Source organism: Aphelocoma coerulescens, chromosome 3 (genome assembly GCF_041296385.1).
Source record: "Aphelocoma coerulescens isolate FSJ_1873_10779 chromosome 3, UR_Acoe_1.0, whole genome shotgun sequence".
In the NCBI taxonomy this organism is placed as follows: domain Eukaryota; kingdom Metazoa; phylum Chordata; class Aves; order Passeriformes; family Corvidae; genus Aphelocoma; species Aphelocoma coerulescens.
Window position 1 is genome coordinate 111,411,852 of NC_091016.1, and position 18,482 is coordinate 111,430,333.

The following is an 18,482-nucleotide window of genomic DNA, read 5'->3' on the forward strand; positions in this document are numbered from 1 at the left end:
CTAGATAATGACTTTAAAGTACCTGAAAAAGGCAAATGCTTTATTATACCTATGCATTTCTAGCATTTAGTTATTACTGTGCCTTAAAGGATCCCTACAATCTTAAAAGGTCAGGTTACATTTTTCAGTTAAAATACTAACATTTGGAAATTTCAGGCAGTGATTGTGGATAGTCTTCTATAGATTTTACTATGTCTTTCCTTGTGTGTGTGTCTTCTTTTCTTTTATCCAGTGAAGCTTCCCAATACATTCTGATGCTTACTTTATTTTTTTTCTTTCTGTTATGCAGCCAGCATTTCACATGCACAAGGGAAAGGCAAAGTCAGCTGAGGGATCCAATTGGGAGTATCAGTTGGTGTGAAAAAGAGTGCAGCAAGTGGGGCAGGTGACTTGGCTTGAGTTCATTCCCAGGTTTCAGCCCACTGACAATGTTCACTGTGTAAAGTATTCTCTCTTGTGTTCTCTTTTACAGAAATTCAATGATTTCTCTCCAAGGAAAAACTTAAGCATTGTTCTGGAGCTAATTTATTTCAAAGAGTGCTCCCACTAGGCAAAGTATATGACACAATTACTTATGACTCTCCTAATCCCACATGATTTTCTAATACTCTTGAAGTAGGTCTCCTACCCTGTGTGTAATGTGATGCAACATCCCCGTTCATGTATCGCATGCTTTTAGTTCCATGCCAAAAAAAGCTGCTCTGATAAAAGCTTCAATACAGCCTGCATAATAATGAAATGAAACTGGCTGGGGGAAAGACCACACACAAATAGTTATATCAGGGCCATGGAGGCCCAGCTGAGGCCCAGAGACACTTTGGCCTGGCATCAGGTGATGTGAACACGGTCTTGCAGTGTGAATTCAGGCAATTCTCCAGTCCTGGGCATAAAGTCCTGGTATCTCTTCCTGAGCCAGATGCTCGTAGAGGTAGAGGTGTATGGTCGTGCTGACAGGTCAGTCTGGGTGTGAAGTAATGATGTATAGGATGGCAGCAAGAAAACAAAGCTTTATCGATGGTGCTATTCCCATTTCAAATTAGCTCTACTGCTTCACTGTCCTTTCACTCCTAGGTGGCAGTGCTTTTGCATGTAATTTTGTTTCTTTGGCACTGTGTTCACTTTCTAAAGAAAAAAGGCTATCTTGAATTCAAGCTAAATTTTACTCAGTAAGAATGATCCCTTTAAATTTGCAAATGAGATCTTAATCTACAGGGAAAGCTTTCTGAGGTTTGGTTGGTTTTTTTTCCATTGTGTGCTTCTGTGGGTCCAGGATGAAATAAACTTTTCTTTTTAAGGTGCAATTTTTGATATATCCAATTAGAAATTGCTTTCACAGTTGTATTTGTTAGTTTATGTGATGAGAGTCTGGAGACTCCTAAAGATGCTGTCACAATGCATGAGAAACAATAGTCTGACAAACTGCAGGACTGCAAAGGAATAATCTGTTCCTTGTATCTTCTACCTACATCAGAATTAAGTGTAACTGCAGCCACAGAATTTTCCAACACTCAGGGCTGTGTATAAATGCATGCACATGAAAAGCTAATGTGTTTTACTAAGGCTTTATTCACACATCCTCTTCTGACTGCAACTGTGCTGGCGGAGATGGTTCCTGCCCCTAATAACTCCTTACTGCAGTTCTGCCAGAGAGGTGACTGTGCCAGTTGAGCTGCTCCTGTGCATGGCTCCTAATCCATTCTGTTTGAAATTAATAGGGCTGGTGAAGATTTATTACTATAACAGTGTTAACTTTTTTTACCAAAGAGGGTCAGAGATTGCTCACAAGGAAAACAATGTGTGTAAAACTGGCAGGTCAATAATTTCCAAGAGCAGAGCAGTAATGAGCCTCTATAAAATAGATTGGAATCTTTCAGTGGGCAGTGCTAGAAGTGGAAGATTTGTTGATGGCCTTGTGTGCATTTAATTAGTGCCACTGATTTTTCAGTATTTTCTTCTTGCTATATAGGTGTGACCTTAGGTTTCTATGTATGTTGCCTGTTCACAAGTAGTTTGAATGATCCATGGTCAGGATTCAGTTAAATGGAAATATTTATAGACTTGGGGTTCATTAAGTTTTTTCCCCCTGTTTTAACTTTATCTGTTTTACATTCTTGCTGGAGCTGCTCTGAGGGCTCTGATTCAGAATCACGCCCCCTGTTCTGTTTAAGCATATGCAATTTATTTTAAAAATAACAAACAAGATCAAATATTGAACATAAATCCTCAGGATCTATCACTGAACAGAAATCCTTGGGGTCTGGTTTAATTCAAAACTCACCAAAACCAGAAAGGTCAATTTGAATAGCCCTTATATGGCTATCATCAGCATTTTGTCTGAGAACTTTATGAATTCTAAAACTTCTAAAAAACCACATCTTTTTCCCCTCTTTGCTACATTTTTCTTGCTGGTTTATGCCTTATTTTTTTTTTTATGGTAGTAAACTAATATAGAGGAGAAGAGAGTTTTTAAAGATGTCAAGATTCTTGGCTTTTTGAATCCCACACCATTCCTTTTGTGAGTTCAGTTTCACTCTTTTCTGACAGACATTAAAGTAAATAAACATTGGCTAAGCTGAGCAGATAATATAAGGTGATTTAGAACTGGCTTTAAAACAAGCATTATAAATCCCAGTGTTTGCATTATAAATAATGAATAGTTTTATTTTTAAAATGTTGACATTTATCTGTTACCTTTTATCTGTTGCATTGACACTGGTACATGATTGACTTTTAAATTAGGAGGAATATTGTCAGTGTAGAAAAAAATAGTATCAATGCCAGTTTAAAAAAAAAAAATCAATGCAAAACAATTTACCACTTGGGCATAGTTTATTAAACCAAAGTTAGTTTAGAAGATTGTATACTGTGAAATCCATCAAATTTTGGAGCAGACTTTGTCCTCATTTCAAGCAATAGAACTTCATGGCAGGATGATATTTTAGCAGTGTGCTACAAAAATTGTTGTCAAAGCACAAGAGACCGCATATAGTCACTAGTTTGGCTAAACTCCAAATTTGTGCATATGTATGGATCGTCAGTAGGTTGGTCTTGTTAAGGGTTTTTACTTGTATATGTGATTTCACTTATATATTTAGAGTGGGTTTTCATAATAATGAAGGGGAGAAGGGTGCTTCTCTAGGTGTTTGCCTGACTTCCAGGGTTTTGTCTGGATGTGTATTATTTCTGTTTGACCATTTTGTTCAATTTCAATCCCTCAGAAAGGTGGGAAATGAAACTGTTTAAAAGCACCCATGGTAATCTCTGGTAGTTTTGGGGAAAATTGTTCTCTAAATATTCTGGAAAATGGGAAAACTGATCCAATTATCAATAACACAGGTGTCTAGAGAGAAACACTGTTTGAAAAACGTTAAAATCACATTTCTTTTTAAAATATGTATGTATAAAAATCTGTATCAGTCCTTAGCATACAACATGCACACCATTTAAAATGTGTACGTTTATTGAGTGAAGTTATGTCAGCAAGCAACATCTGTGTGTTAGAAGTAGAATTCTCTATGACACTGATTAGGTAGAAATACTGTGGGTACATGTGCACAATCAAGGCATTGTGATGGCACTGTCAAGGCATTTTAGACAGAGCAGTTGGCTTTTAGAAGGCAGGTGTTTGAGAGTGGTTTCAAAACCAAAAACTCAAAAGTTTTTTTTCTTGTTGACACTTTTCCTTCTACTCTCTGTAAAATCTTCTTGGTGTTCCCACAAGTACCTTAGGACATGAAGCAATTGTGGAAAAAAAAAAAAAATCCTTAGTTCATTGGCTAAATTTGGAAAGAATTTTTTGACATTTCTGACCATCCTTCAAATAGGGATGTCAGAGTGCAGAGGTCAGGGTAGAGAAGCCTTGGGATATCAAAAGGTGGTGAGAAGAATGGCTGGGATTTCCAGCAGCCTAAGAGTACTCTTTTGTCTCTGGTGGTCAGTTGTCGAGGATGATGCCTGTGGACATCAAAGAAATGTCTAAACAGTGTTATCAAGGCCTGTCCTTTGCCCCCTGCCATGTAGTGGGCCTCTTTTTCAGGAAAACATTGGGAAAGCTGAGAAAGCGAGTTGTCCTATCATAGTGCTATTAATTCAGCAAGAAAGCGGATCAATAACATTTGCGCTAACCAGTAAAACAATCTGTTAGTTTCTAAATATGCAGATTAGTCAAGCCTATAAATTAGACACTGCACATCCAAAAATCAATTTTAAAGTTTTTTTCATAATGTATAAGTAATGAGGCCTTCGTTTCAAAGAATTCCTTTTTTGCCTTCATGGACATTTTATGGAGAACTGATCTGAGAAAACAAAGCAAAACAAACCCCCTACCTTTCTTTAACAGTTGCTAAGAAGTTTGGTTTGTTGGTTGTTTTTGTTTGGTTGGTTTTATTAATGTGTTATATGTACTCTGAGGTATTTTTAAAGACAAGAGGGAGATGATATTTTATGCAATTCATGCTTGAAATACTGACTTTGAAGCCTGGAAGTGTTATGCCATCATTTTCAAGATAATATATTTCAAATCCATTTGTCCTTTTAGTACACTGGTGGAGGAACAGCTATTGTGAGCTGTTTGTGCTAAATGCAATAAAATGTTATGAGAAAAAGAAATACTATTTGCTTCTTGTTATTTTGGATTTCTTTTTAGAGATCAGAGCTCTTTAAAGCCTCAGTTTTGCAAAGAGACATTGCAAATTCTCATGGTGAACAGCTGGCGTAATAAACTGGGCTCGAGCAATATAAGAGCCTGTTAAGCCTAAAATAGGGACCAACAGAGAGGAAGGCAGCCTAGAAATGGGCCTGTGCTGGTAATTCCTGTGAACCAAACTCTGGGGGTTTTTAGCTGATTCAGAGCCAATGATAGTGCCTGTGTCATTGTGCAATGCTGCTGCCAGTTTTAAACTAAGAAGACACAATGTAAAAAACATTCTTTGCTGGACTGAGGGCTCAGTACAATTTCTGGCTATGGATCAGTCTCTAGGAATATTTGATAAACCCAATTTTTAGAATTCACTGCTGCACACATTTTGCTAAGAGTATATAATTAATTAGAATATTCTTGAAATCTTTACTAAAATTAGACCACATGGATACACATAATTGCATTATTGTCATAAGGAAACAACATTAATTCAATATGAAGATGCTTAAACCAAATGGTAATGTAAGTATTAAAAATAAACCTGTGGTCGAATCGACAACTCTCTTAAACAGAGGAAATAGGAGCTGGGATTTTTTAGCAAGTGGTTATGAGACATCTTTTCATATAGCTAAAAGTGTAAGTGCAATGTGTTTTTGAAAGTCTGAAATGAAACTGTTTAAGGAGCTTGTGTTTCTCTACCATATTTCATTTTACTGTAATTTAGGACTGAAGAAAAAACTTTGATATAAATCTATGAGTTAAGTTTAACTGGAAGAACATGGAGAGTAATATCACTTGCTACACTAAAGTTTATAAGAAGTAACAGATGTGCTGGGATAATTGTTATTTATTTGGATGGATATTGCACTTGAAAACTGGGGCTGCTAGATGACTCATCATTACTACCTTCCTATACCCACATCTAGTAAAGAAGATGAAGAGCTACAGGTTTGCTTGCGTGCTTGAGTGACCGCAGAGAGGCTTCATGGTCATATTCATTTTCCTTGTTACTCTGAGAGTCCAAATGCTTTTCACTTTCAGAGTATGGATCTTGAACACTGATACTATGTACTCCATAGTTAATATATTTTATAATAGACCATATAATGCTACTTCTGGAAAAAACATGGGAAACAAAGTATTGCGATGTTAGAAGCTCTGCGGGACGAGGAGCCCGGATCCCAGCGAGGGGAGAGAGAAACACAGTGCAAACCAATATGGTTGATAAGCGAACTCCGTTTATTAGCAGTCCAAAGGCACTTATATAGTATACCAGCTTGTTAGCTCCTAAGTGGCTTAAAGCTTATCAAGACATTTCTATTTCTACATAATTGGACTTACATTGGCAAGTTTCCACAGTCTTGTTATGATCAAAAGAATTCTGTGCCCCTCTCCCTCGTTCACTCCTGGATAGCACAGCTGCAAGTTTTTCACTCCCTCTCTGTTTTCTCAGGCCTGCTTGTTATCTTTCACACAGGGACTTTCCCATGGAAAGTTTTCTCACACACAAACCTAAAACTTCCAGGCCTATTGCTTGTGCAGTTCTCTTATTGATCCCAATAATTCTATTTCCCAACATTGCACCTCCTATAGCATTTTAACCTTTTTCTTACTACACCTGTGTTTTTTCTTGTCATAGCTGCATCCTGATTTTGCAAACTTCCCTGCCCCTAAATTTTCAGAAGAGAATATTTTCAATGAGTGAAGAACATCCTTCTCTGTTAATTGGAGAGATATGGATTTGATGGATGGAATGTTCAACGCATGAGACTTTAGCAGGGTCTGTTGTGAGAAGATAAGGGGTAATGGTTTTTAAAAAAAAGAGGTTAGATTAAGATTAGATATAAGGAAGGGGTTTTTTTGATGGAAGTGGTGAAACACTGTCATAAGTTGCCCAGAGAGATGGTAGGTGCCTGTCCCTGGAAACATTCAAGGTCAGGTTGGATGGTACTGTAAGTGACATGGTCAAGTTGAACATGTCCCTGCTCAGGAGGTTGGACTAGATGACCTTTAAGGGTTGCTTCCAACCCAAAACATTCAGTGATTCCACGATTCAATGTTTTTCCTCATAAAAGAAGCAAGGTAGCCACTGGAATTATCATGCAACAGAACTGAAATGAAGAAATGGCTTGCTGTTACTATTGCTTCTCTTCTGGCTTTAAAAAAAAAAGAAAAAAAAAAAAATATATATATATATGGTACAATTAGATTAAAATAGTTAAATATGAATTTAACAGTAATTTCTGAAGAAGTGTTCTCCTATGGTGTTTAGCCAGTTTTTGATCTAATAGTCTTTCAGAAAAGAGTTTTGATCATGGATATCTAGAGATGTATTGATTACTAATATCTTTAGATTCTGTCTCAAATTTATCAGAAAGAATTACATGGGAAACCTGTTACATACCATGGGAGACCACACAGGAATTTGAGTAATATGAAAAAAAATGAAAAGGAAATGCTGCTGGGTAACACAGGTTTCATGTGCAGAGAAGCTGCAGCCTAAGTTCAGATGATGCTGCAACAAAATGTATTTGCTCCCATACAAAATGAGGTTCCTACCTCTAATTTCTGTATATTAAATTAAGGCTTGTTATTACTTAGCTCTTCTCTTTATCGTGTGCTGAATCTCATGTCTAGTCTGACCTGCCTCAGAAAATGAAGAGCAAGCATTGTACAGTCAGTGCTCATTGATACTGCACACAGATAGGACAGAGTGAGAGGAAGTAAAAACAATTTAAAAAATATAAACAGATAAGGATACAGATAAAAAATGTGAACCTATTTGTGAAGAGAATGGGAATAGCCTAAAGAAATTTGCTGCTGAGTGGCATGAGCAGTGTCAATAGTGTTGTGTGTAACCAAAGGCAGGGAGGAAACGCAAGGCTTAAATCATAGTTTGGACAATCTACCCACAGAAAATCAGGAGATGATGTAGAAGCTTTAGTATTATAATGAATCAGATATTCAACTTGCTCCTGTATTTACTTAATCTATGAAGTTTAAAGGTAAAGAAAATGATGTCTCTTATTACATGGGTATATGTTCAGCTGCAATACCATTATAGTGTCTACAGCTTTGCAACAGTCTCAAAATGCAACCTCTTAATCTTTTAAACAATGATAATTTTAAAGCCCAGTGGTGTCCAAGTGTCAGTATTAGTTGTTTCATTGTTGAATATTCCAGTTCTTGGAAAGGGGAGGTAGGTGGAAGCGGAGTATGTGTATCACTTTTGGGGAGGGCATTGAGAGTAACAAGTTTTAAAAAGACAGTGAGTAAAAAAGAGATCAGAGAAAGTAGGGCAAAGAAGGGAAAACTCTGACCAGGGTGTACATGGATTTGAAGGCAGAACCTCAAAAGCTAAGTAAGGCAGTTTGTGGTGAGCCTGAGCTGGAACTTCCAGCCAGAGTGGTTCCTGGTACAGTTTTGGCCTGTGGCAGTCATTAAGTCTTCCAGGCAGTGCTTGGGCTGGGAATGGCATGCACCAGGGACTGTTCCCAGAGCACACAGACCTCACATACTGTCCCAGCAGCTTTTCCCCACTAAAGCTTTTCACAGCCGTTCAGTTCCATGCTGTGAAAGCATCACTATGATGACTTGCAATACAGCCCTGTCACTGATCAAAATTCTGACTCAAACCACACTTAATATGCCCACAAAGCCATAGGGCACTACATGTATTCAAGGGAGTGGGCATGATTGTGCCACAGAACCACCAGTGGCCTGGTTTTATTTAGCAATATAGACATGGCAAAGGAGCAACATTCCCAGTTTATATGTAGCTGATAAATAGGTGGGGTTCCTGAGAAGCTGCAACCTCGAGTGAGAGTGCCTGCCTTGTGGAGTAGTGCTAATGGCAGGGGCTTCATCTGTATGTGCCTTCCAACAAACTCATTTCTCTGGAGTCTATCACTCAGGGCTGTTGAATGTGACATACAGAGAAGTGACGAATAGCAATAACTAGAAGTTAAATTACTGCGTAAGGGACATATTTTGTCTTTGCCTTTTATGCAAAATTCTTGGGAGGTCATGCAAGTAGAGTGATGAATGTCAATTAATGAAGAAAACTATAAATAAGCGAGTTGTATTACACATTGATAACTGAGCCTCAGCCTAAGAACACATAAGACTGTGTGTGTGGGTAGGTATTAGTAGATATGTATGCACAGGTAATACCTACCCACCTGATTTATTTTTATCCATCACTGGAATATAGCTGTTGCTTAAAAAGGACTTCTTAATAGCATACTGGGACACTGTCGTATGAAAAAAAATAATGAAGTGATACATAAAATTTATCTGAAGGAAGCAAAGCTTCAAAACTGATTATAAAGTAAAAACCTATTTGATCAGAGAAAGTTCTATAAAGCTCTGCTTTGGTAAAGGATATCACCTTAATGGGAAGATGCTGTTCATGTAGTTTATAGACTAGTAATTGAATGCCAAGATAATAATGTACAATTTCTAAGTCCATAATGTCAAGCACTGAAAGAAGTCATCAGTCAGAGTGTTAGAAAGAGCGAACTAGATAACAGAATTCTAGAAGAGGTAGGGTTATTTTCTGTGAACCAATTATTCCTGCCTTTTCTTCTTCAGAGTTTTTGGCACAGGAGACAATGAAGAAGGGTAATATTTCTACCTGAAAGTGATCTGGGCCCTCCTATGGGCTTGACTCATGCTTTTCTTTAGGCAGAGATGATGTTCCTGAGTCTAAGGCAGCTTGTAGACAAGCAACAGTAATGACTACTACTCAGTAATTTTTCACGTTTCCTTGCATAGGATAAATCCTCGAGCATTCTTCATTTATAGTTCATCCCATATTCTGTCATAGAGGCAGTGCTTGGGTACCTTTAATAGAATGTTTTTCTTTATTCTTCAGGCAGGTTAACTATTCAGAATCAATGACGATTGTAACTTGCAAAGTTTTTATTAGAAGTTTATATTTATTTCTGCTGATCTTGTGCTAACATTTCTGAATGCATCTCCTTCATGCTTTCAAATTCATACCATAAGTTGCGATATTTTTCTGAAAGAGCCTTTATTGAATGTCTAGAAAAAAAGACTGTCTTTGATATGAAATGATTACTGCTATTGGACAAATGACATGTGTATGTAAAATATACTGGATGCATAATTACAGGGGAGAATAGATGCTGGCAGTTGTGTACGAGCCACCTGTTAAAGGCAAGAAATTTTCTGTTACATAAAAGCTTGCTCCTAACTTGCCAATTGGTGCAATCTGTCCGGCTGTGTTGTTTCAGACATACCATTCTGTACTGTTCCTGCTGGCTGTTTAGAGTGCTGTTCCATTCTTTCATCCAGTCGCATGAGCTCTGTTCTTTAAGTCTCTCTCGATCATGAGAGACTGTTCTCTGCTGCAGGGACAATGTACAGTGGGTAATACTCAAATGTGAGAGCAATTCCCAGTGCGTTTGAAAAGCGTGGGACACCAGCCACCAACTGAAATAATACTGTGTGCAATTTGTACTGCTTTTTTCAATAGCTCCATTGCTCTGGATTGCCTTTCCTACTAATACTACTTGTGTATGTGCTGCAGAACATGCAATCATGATTTCAAAAAAGAACAAGACAAAATGCCAAACTAGGTCAAAATGTCATAATGACAGTGTTTCCCTCCAGCTTCTTTTCTGTAGTATAAGGTGTCAAAAATGGTAAAGATTTTAACATTGCTTTCAGCATAGCATCAGAAATCACACATCTGTCAAATTGAGTCCTAATTTTGTTGACGAATTTATTATTATTCTGGCAGACTTGGGTCCAGAATGGCTTTTTGATAAATACTGAGGATAAAAGAGCAAACATTATACTTAATAATGTAATTTTATAATAAATATTTTTAAAAATTTTTACTATTTTTTTCAAAGCTCAGCAGCAGCATATTTAGTCACTATGCTATTGCAGCACCACATTTTGGTTGTTCAGAATGCTAAACTAGATTTTGTAGGACCTTTGCCTTTGCAATTTGACACTCAGTATTCTGTTTAAAGTGAAGATTTGAGGCCTTGGAAGCTGCACTAAATTTAATATGGTGGTAGCATAATGAAAGTATTTTTACATTGTAATATGTTCACAGTAGGTAACTTTAATGTATTCAGTTGAAAAGCACAACTATGTTAATATATGAGAAAAGGATGAAGAATTCATCCCTTTGTATTTTTTGCCTGGGGTGAGTTGATAGACTAAACTTGTTTAAATGCCTGTGCTGTTTTGAATTAGGTATAATAAAACTTAGAGTAATGATGAATTGATTCTCGAGAACAGAATGAGAGAAAGGATCCAAAGTTTGCAAAATAGTGTCTATAGCTCCTCCAAATAACTGCTTGTTGTTTTTATGTAATGGAAAAACAGAGGCAGCTGAATTCCCTGTCTTTAATCCTATACAAGTCCCTCTTCCAGCTTTCTTGTAATGCCCCTTTAGGCACTGGAAGGTGTTCTAAGGTTTCCCCAGAGCCTTCTCTTCTCCTGGGCTGAAGAACCCAAACTCTCCCAGCCTGTCTCCATAGCAGAGGTGTTCCATCCCTCTGAGCATCTTTGTGGCCTCCTCTGGACTCGCTCCAACCGTGTCCTTCCTGTGCTGGGGACCCCAGATCTGGATGCAGCACTGCAGGCATGGTCTCACCAGAGGAGAGAAGAGCAGAGCAGAGCAGAGCAGAGCAGAGGGGCAGAATCCCCTCCCTCACCTGGTGCCCACAGAGCTTTGGATGCAGCCCAGGACACGTTTGGCTTTCTGGGCTGCAAGGACACATGGCTGGTTCATGTTGATTTTGGTCTCTACTCTTATTGCAGATCAGTTAAGGAGCAGTAGAGGAAGACAACAGGAGATGTGGAAACTTTATGCTTTATTTTTCCTCATCTACAGCTTATAATTATTCAAAAGTGACAGGGAATTTCTAGCACTATTTACTGAAATAAAGAAAAAAAATCTACTTTTTATCAGAAAACTTACTTTGAAGATTGTTTTTATGTGGCCATATAGTTAGGCTTTCCAACTAGAATTACAGACGTAGAAAGATTAATTTTAATTTCTCTGAACTCCATATATCTTCGAACATTTAAACTAAATAGTAAATATTAAACAAGATGCATTCAGATCTGGGCTTTTCCACAGTTCGACATCGATTGAAATTTTTGAACTCAGACTCTTAAAAGTATTTAGATAACGTTACCTGGCATGGATTTCATTTATAATTAGAGATTCAGATGGTCACAGAAGCTATGCTAATTTCACTTCAGACTGTAAATCTGAATGTAAGTCAGTAAAATGGAGGAAGAAGATACACTTACTTCCCTGTGTTTCTCTGAAGGTGATATTAAGTAATCACTGAAGTGTTCAGGAATTGTGATGCATAATCCCTGATCTGAAAGAAGCTGGAGATTGTGGTGGCTCTCAAAAGTAAGGTGATACACTTTTTAAGTGAGATTGAAAACTATACTGTTGTGAGCATTCTCAATTAATACATCCAAAATACAGCACTAAGCTCTTTAGTATTATAAGTCACCAGATGATAGAATTCTTAAGAAAAATATATCTAAATTCAAGGTGAACTAAAGAGATTAAAACCCTAATGATTCATAGTAATTAGAGTAAGATGTTTGAATAGAAAGATGTGCTGTAGTACAACAGCTGTGTGTGTAATTGTACTGTGTTATATTTGTTTGGCTTGCAAACAGGGATATGTGTTCCTCTCTTGATGCATTGAATATGAAAAAAGCCATCCATGGCTACACATAGACACGACTCCTTCCAAAGAATATGTGGGGCTTGGAAATATACCTAAATGGCAAATTGGGAAATAGGTACAAAACATGGAATGAGTGGGAATGGTATGAGTAACAGTTTGCAGTGGAATAACATCCTCGCTGTCTCAGTAGTTGGAGATAGGCAGTGGTTAATGCAGGCATATCATATCACACACACTGAGCACAGGATTTGTTCAGTTAGTTTCAGTTCACATTTGCAACAGAATGGGATGTATACCCCTGTTCCCTGGGTATAAGATGGTGCCACATCTTGTCTCCTGACCCAATGTACTGTACAGCATCCTCCATCACATGGCTTGGCATACGAGCTCTTTCACAAAGAGAGCGCAGAAAGTTGAGAGTTCTTAAGAGCTGTTTTTCTAAGCACTCAAAGGGATGTTACTCAGCCTCGAGGTTCAGAGGCTTTTTTGCCCATACGACAATTACTAGAGATGCAGGAACAGTCTTAAGGAAGTGTTTTGAACAGCTGGAGTCTTTAATAGCTACAGAAGTATCAGTCAGGCTGTGGCTTTTAAGTTGTTAAAAAATGGTCTGTGAACATGCATTTAAGATTTTTACACAGGTACAGCATGACTGAATATGTGGTGGACGCTTTTGTGCAGTGTGTGAATAAAAATTAAATGTGGGTAAGACACAAAAGCAGCAAGAGTTTGTGACTGTTAAGAGCGATGAAGAAACAGATAGGACATTCTGAAATATTCCTGTTGTGCCCTGAAGAAAGGAAGGATTTTTCTGGTGTAGGTTGTGCCAGTTGTAAAACAGTGTGTCTGATTAGTAGTGCATTCTATTGAAAAGGAATGGGAGGTTTGCTTAGATATAATTCATTGTTGTCTGTTGCAGTAATTAAGTCTGTTGCTTGTCTTGAGGTCAGCATGACCCTGTTTATTTTAATTTTTCAGTCTCTAGAGAAAGGAGGGCTTTATTCAACTCTTGCAGAACTAAACCTGAGTGCACAATGCCTGGATGTAAACTAATGTGTATGCAGTGTAGGTAGTTAGGTGATGGGCAGCTAGAAGCAAACTGGAAGCTGAGTCACTTGACAATGTAGACGTACCCATAGACATGCCAGTTTTTGACTTTGAGAGTAGGATTTAATTTGAGATGGAGGATGTGTTTCTGTGTCTTGTTTATGTGCTTCTTTTGCCATTTGAGATGTCCTCAGGTATCCTGCCTGGCGTGGTCTCCTAGAGGTGTTTGTGGTACCTGTGTCACTGCCTCAGATACCCTGGAGCAGATCAAAGACCACTAAACATCTCTGTCTATGCAACTGAATTGAACCCCAAGACTCCTAAATACAGACGTCTTCATGCAGCTACAGCTGCAGCTCCTTGCAGTCAGTGTAGCCAAGTGTGGTCAATGGAGCCAGAGGAGGGAGTCAGCTCATGTTGAGCTAAATAAACACTGGCAGCTGGTCAGCTGAATCATCTCTCAGATCTCTCTCAGATCCCTTGGTTTTATAGATTATAATGGAAATTTCTGCCTAGTGAAACAGTTGATACCTGGAGTCTAATTCAGTTGCCTAAATACAGGTGCCTGGTTTCATGGTTTACTCAGTTCATTGGTTTACCTGAGGTGTCCATGAAGGACTGGCACATATGAAAGGGGACTTGCCTCAGAGCTCTGCTTCTTTGGAGCAGCAGTCAGAATCCAGACAGGATTACCCAGAACATCTCAAAGTTAGACAATACCTGTGTTTAGGCAGCTTAATTGCAGTCTGTATTTCTAGATGATCTTAAATGTCTCCTTTTGTACGTGTTCATAGTACAAGACAGAGTGTGTTTCTCATGGAGGAGACAATCTGGGCTCCACATAAGTACCCTCCATACCAGTGTGGTATATATTTGTAGCTTATATAGATGATATTCTATGGAAGATTTTATACACATTTCAGTATTATTTCTATATAAATACAAAAGGCAGGTGTTCCAACAACCATTTAAAAAACATTTTGAGAAGAAAAATAGTTGTCTTGCAATTAAACCAGTCATTCTGAATGGCAGGACCCGGTTTTAGTTCTTTCATACACAGTCTGCATGTAGAATGCTTCAAATACTGAGTTCTTGGGGTGTTTTCAAGTAACAGTCTCCACTTTTACCTGCTAAAGCTGCTGGACAAATCAGTCATTTGATCATAAATAACCTTCTCTCATCTTCTTGTGAAAAAAAAGCATTACACTTTACAGTCATATCTTAATTTTCCTTTCTGATTGCACAGGGGACCAACTCTTTCCTCATTCTGCCTTATAAATGCATGTACTGGTAAATTTTTTTTATGATACCATTTATGATTTTTGTGCTGGTATTTGAACCTGTGCTTTAGACTTTTGAAAATCTTGTAACCCTGAGGTTATAACCTCAAGTTATATGCCATGTTTCACTTTTATTCCAGTGTTCACAATCTGTGAAATACATGCCTTGTAGAGTCCTGTAAAATAAGATTCTCTTCTTCAATGCCTAGAGTACAAGGTATGTATTTTACATACCTTTTGCTGGGATAATTACATGATCAGCTTTCCCCATACAGTTGTTCTGTCAATTCATCACTAACATTACTGACTCATTTCACACAGATTCAGCAGCTCATTTCAGCAGGCAGAGCCCCTCTTTTCTGGTCGATGATGTATCACCAGCTGCATAATGACCAACTCTCACTGCTTCTGTATACAAGACCTCTTATACACAAACTCTATGCTCATTGCCCATTCCTGGAATTCCTGCTCTGGCTACTAATCAAACACAATAGGGCCCTTTGTGCTCTCTTGCCCTTTCTCCTCCTCTGGAACTTCTGCTCCATGCTTATATCCAAAGCAGGCAGGCTTCTTTTACTTTCTGCATTCCATTACTGAATATCAGGTTAACATATTCTTCTTTAACATCTACCTTATGCTAATATTCTTTAACACTGATGTGGTGTTTCTAGCCATAAAGCAAAGTCAGAGACAGACACTGCAGCATCCTAGACTTTGTTCTAGAAAACATCCTGGGCAGGGCATCATAGAGAAATTTTGTTCATGAATGCACTACACTTATGGGGCAAATATGTTTGGCTGGCATCAGTCAAGTTATATTTCTTTAAAACATGAATTTCCTGGCTGGTGTTTTTGTTGACCTGGTAAATTATTAAAAGTGACTCTTTCAAAAATCACCTCACACACGTGCATATTTATTTCTTGCAGTGTTTGTTTTCCTTTTGGGTTTCTCTAAACTTTGGCTGTCAGTATGATCTTTCAAGTGCCAGTCTGGTTAGGTTAATACGTTGTACAGTGTTGTGAGGGTTGTACAGTGCTGACAGGAAACCAAACAGTCATTCCTGCTTTTCCTAGCTGAATGATTTTGTACCCTACTTGAAAATGCATGGCTGAGGTCTCCTGTATTTGGTGTTAAGTATAGAACATTTATAAAGCTTCTGGTTCACTTCCATAGTAACAGAAAAAGACACCAGTCAGTCTCCTAAATCATTATTTACTACTTTCTGTACAGTGTCTTTTCACATTCTTTAATAGAGTACTTTAATCTAAAATCTAAGAATAAAATTGACTAGACTAAAGTAGAGCCTGTCAGTTGAAAGAGACCCACAGTGATCATCCAGTACAACTGCGTGACTAGTTCAGGACCAATCAAAAATTAAAGCATGTTGAGTATATATAGAGAACATACATTAAAAAAAATTACCAAATAAACAATGAAAACTTTCAATTAATATGAAAGTTGTTTTCAGTGAAAGCACTAAATCACAGAAGTTCCCAACAATTCTCCAACAGGCTTTAAAATTCAGAGTTTTCCCTCTTATGTTACAGAAGAATCAGAAGGTGTATCTTTAAAATTTAAAAGTGTTATTTAAAGCATTTTTATAGAAAAAGAGACTGCTCTCACCACCCTCCCTAGCCATGTACTGGTACTTTTCTTTTTTATATATTAATGGCCATATACTTTATGCATAGCTAGATGAGGGATCTGATCTAGCAAAACATGACCCTACAAAAACTGCTAGTCTTCAGTTATATCACCTGACATCAATGCCACTGAACAACAGAGGGGGAATATACGATCAACAGTGAGAGATGTTGCTTTTTCAGCAGTAACCTGAGTTTAGAGTAGCTTGAGCCAGTCATGAAACCATATCCTGGGAGTGAAGGGTGAAAATGAAGTTTCATAAGCCGTAACAAAAATACGCTGCATATAAACTTTATAATGCTGCATATAAAGGTTATACAGAACCTTAATTCAACTGGGAGACTAGACAAGTGCTTGATTCTACTCATTTCAGTAGTATTTAACTGAGTTTAAAATCAAGCACATATCTGAACGTTGCATGACTTGGAGACACAAGAAAAAGAAAATTCAATTATCAGAATTATTACTTTTATCTTCTGAAGTTTAAATATGATGTAACAGCTGCTTCTTGGTATATCACAGCATTATATTGAACATGTTCTCTCATATATTGATTTCCTATCCTTTTGTTCAGAAGATACAGGCATAGTACCAACACAAAAATAATATTGCTACATACCTGATTTTGTTCTCCTGTTAATCTTTTCTTCTGTTAGCAAAACAAAGTACCCACAGTACACACCTTATGCTTTCTTTAGTGATTTTATCACCCTTGTTTCTTAAAAAAACCAAACCCTTTCAGTCCTTGCAAAAACCTCCAACAAAACTGTTGATGTTAATAATGTTTCAGGCTGATAGATTCTTGTGTGCCTGGCTGGGAGCATCATGACCCAGCATAGCACTTTTGTATTAATAAGACATAAAGTCAGACCATTTATCATTTACTATAGCCAGCACACAAATTAGAAAACAGCTTGCCAGGGTATATTGTGGTCTCATTGTTTTTGCCATAGCTGCAGAATAAATAGCTTTGAAACCTTCTTGTGCTTTACTGTGACAGGAAAGCGTTCATGTCATGGTGACCCGACTGAGTTGTTCAGTTGCGCACAGTGCTGACTCAGGAGCCTTAAGTGTGCTCACCAATTTGACAAGCAGCAGACTCTTCTAAATGAAACAAAAAGAAACCTCCACAAAGACATAATCACTGGCAGTTACCACAGGTGTGAGGTATTCAGCACTGCAATCAGGATATGAAACTTCAGGAGTCGTTTACTGGAAGTCACTGAGGAGCACATGCTTTCAGTACGGTACAGTATATTTTTATTGCATATTTCCATGCTGAAAAATACTGTTTATGTTTAATAAAAAATATTAATATATCGTAACATACTCACACTGTCTTATATTTGTTCCTGTTCAAGTCTAATATTTGTGAAACATTTTACAGCTAATATTCATGTTTTAAATATATTAATTTGTATGCATTTTCTGTCTCTTGTTTTCTGCCCTTGGGTCAAGTGGTCTCCTCTTAGGAAAAATTTGAAATACTAAAAATTCAGACAAGTTGAATTTTTAAACTCTCAAAGTAGACAACTCAGATCTTAAACTGCTAAGTTCAGTTTCTTAAATTAATTAAATTTGAAGATTCTACTGATACTTTTAACTAAAGATATTTGATTAATGCTTTGGATTGCATATTTGTGTTTGTGAATGTTTCTTATTTAATGCATTTTCAACATATATAATACATGTGCAGTTGATCACCTGATTGAGTAAACCCTGAGGTTCAGATCTATTTTGTAATGTGATACACTCATCTACAGATGTATTTGCTATCCACAGATGGTGAGGCACATTTTAGACTGCTCCCATTGTATTTGTGTCCACTCTTTGTTCATTAGATGGAAAATATGACCCAGATACAGTGGAGTGTGCTCTGCTAGTAGAAATCAGTGAAGCTGTCTTTCAAGCAGTGAGGCCGTTTCCTGTGACTGAGGTGAAGCCTCTGAACCTGTGCACTCTGTGTGTATCCTTGGAGAACTGCCACAGGCACTGGCTCTGCCTCTGCTGCCTTGACAGACCGCTCCAAAGCGTGTTTAAGCTGTATATCCTGGTCTCTGTGTGTGCATGTGTCTGCCCCACAGACCTCTGCTGCACTGCTTCCAGGGGTGAGCCTGGAGGGGTAGGGGTAGGAATGAGTCTGGAGATTTGGTGTAAGGAAAAACAGAAGT

General features: G+C 37.8%; 1 protein-coding gene across 4 annotated transcripts in view; it reads left to right on the top strand.

Moving 5' to 3' along the window:
- GREB1 (growth regulating estrogen receptor binding 1) overlaps positions 1–18,482 on the top strand; it is a 90,132-nt gene that overhangs the window by 6,415 nt on the left and 65,235 nt on the right. Inside the window, exons 1-2 of one of the 4 annotated variants that reach the window (XM_069011608.1) lie at positions 14,847–14,883; positions 17,312–17,558. The exons of 2 other annotated variants lie outside the window; for them this stretch is intronic. The gene's annotated coding sequence lies outside the window, so the exon portion shown is untranslated. Of the gene's footprint in view, positions 1–14,846; positions 14,884–17,311; positions 17,559–18,482 lie in introns of those variants that run through there. One more of the 4 variants, XM_069011607.1, reaches the window with a different exon arrangement.